This window comes from Trachymyrmex septentrionalis, unplaced genomic scaffold (genome assembly GCF_001594115.1).
Source record: "Trachymyrmex septentrionalis isolate Tsep2-gDNA-1 unplaced genomic scaffold, Tsep1.0 scaffold51, whole genome shotgun sequence".
In the NCBI taxonomy this organism is placed as follows: Eukaryota; Metazoa; Arthropoda; class Insecta; order Hymenoptera; family Formicidae; genus Trachymyrmex; species Trachymyrmex septentrionalis.
Genome location: NW_017305683.1, coordinates 437470 through 439999, shown reverse-complemented (window position 1 = coordinate 439999; position 2530 = coordinate 437470).

Sequence of the window (2530 nt, the reverse complement as noted above, 5' to 3'; positions counted from 1 at the left end):
AGAAATAAAGCATACATTATTATACAAATAAGATAATGAATAAAAGAAGAAACTTCAGTTAAAATTTGCGCATGCGTTTGATTTTGATATCTGTTTATTGTGTTGTCGAATATCTACGTTCAACAGAAATAAGCGCTTTACGCCGATTGGATTATATTGGATCTATAAAAAAAAAATCCTATCTCAAATAGTCCTATCTCAGCAAAGAATATAGTCCTATCTAAGTGGAAAAATAAATATTTCCCCTAAATACTGGATAATGACAATATAGATGTATGACGAGTTTGATCATATTCATAACACGTGACTTTCATGTGATATTTGGCATACTTATTCTCTAACTTACTTCGATTCGCATATTCATTACAGTATCAGACATCAGGTGAACGGACAGCACGGAAGAACAAGAATTTTCAACGAAAATAACGATTTAATTTAATTCAAATATAAAAGTTTATAAAAATAGTGCTCCACAGTAGCTGCAATTAATTGTTACGAAAATCATAATTGTACAATATATAAAAAGGTAAAAGTTAATAAAAAGAAATAATATATATGTATAGAAAAGTTATAAAAAAGAAGTTGTTTATTATTGTTTAAACTTTTGCATTACATCTTTTTCTCCCTTTTCAACAAAAATTATGTGTCTTGCACAAATTTAATAAAGTTAAGTATCTTAATACGATGATTTTCTGTTTGGTTACAAATACGGATTTTATTTTTTCTTTTAAATAGAGCGGTATATTTATGTCTATAAATTTTGATATTTAAATTAGAAAGGCATAATATTAATTTTAAATTAAGAAATTTGTAGTATATAAATAATGTTTAATGTTATCTTTTCCAAGCAAAATAGTGATATTAATAAAACGTAATATTCTGTAATATCTTTTAATTATTTAAAATTTATTTTTATTATTTTCGTGAATAGATATCTCACATATCGTGACATATGTAAAACAACTACTGTTTAGAAATTCATTTATATCTCGGCGAAGAGAAGTGATGTACATTAATTTTCAATACACGCAATAATTTTCTGATTCATTACTATGCGATGGATTATTCGTGTTGGATTAACCGTGTTGGATCTTTACCCCTTTTACAATTACATACAAATGATTAAATAATTCTTACATATATCTTAATATCTTTAGGAAATATTTATAAAGTTGTGTATTTAAAAAGTTGTATATATATATATATGAATGTTATTATTAACTACAGTAAAGAAAATGAGAAAAATGCACTTTTTTGTATAAAAATGTTTGCAATATTATAAATATGATAAAAAAATTTTTTTTTAACAGTAATCTACTATGTTTAATTTATGATTTTATTTAAAATATACGAATGTAATAATGTTGTGTAAAAATTTAATATTTTATACAATATTAATAATACAACTGATCTGATTTCTGTCTTGTATGTCAAAAACATTTCTCTTCATAAATCTAGAAGCAAAAGTTTTTTTAAACTTTTATCAATTGTATAAAATGTTTCATAATATATGAGCATAACTTTGGAAATGAATTTAGGACACAAAAACTTTATATAAATTTGATCTACATCTAACTTTGTTTCCGGATAATAAACGTTTTCATTTTACTAGTTTTTATTATAAGAGTTAGCCTAGCTGGTTTCTATCTAGATGTTTAGTATCAATTTAAATGAAGATAATATAATTGTACAGGGGTTATAAGAAGTCAGTCACGATGATTCGAGCGCAATACAATTTATTCTCTCAATCAATAATGATGTCAAATTTTACATTTATATATACTATACGTTTCGATTCTGATTCGAGGCATCCTCAGCGATGTCAGTAACGAATTGATGATTGACAAAATAGTCCGCATGATATATAAGTATATCAAATATATATAAGTATATCAAATTATATATAAAGGTATCGAATTTGACATCGTTATTGATCAAGAGAATGAATTGTATTACGCTTGTAATTACCGCGACTGACTTCCCACAACCCTTGTTTGCATAATTATACTATTAGTTTTAAAAAATACAGAACTGTTTTGTGAATATCTATCTTTGTTATTGTATATTTAAATGAAGATGTTTATTAATTATGTTAATTAATGTTAATTAACTAAAGACAGAAATGTGTAAACATACTACGCTAACTTAGTTTGTAATGAGAATGAAACACAAAAATATTTGTATTTGGAAACAAAATCAGATAGTATATATGTTTATATACATTTTTTTTGCGTAATTTTTACATTCTAAATTTATTTCTGAAGTTATGCTCACGTTTAGCAGGAAATAACAAACAATTCTCGATCTTTAATGCTTAAATAATTCGATGTAAATTTGTATGTTGTTATATCCTGACAAAACCCTCAGCCTTTTATTATAAATATATAGTTTAATATCTATAGTTTAGGCCTTGTAACCGTCTCTTTCTAAAAAAAGGCCTATTCGGCTCCTTTTCTCTCTTTTACGCTCGAAGGACACGGACAGCTCGCGGTACGCCTTATGCGTCGCGTAGACAAAATACATCTAACCG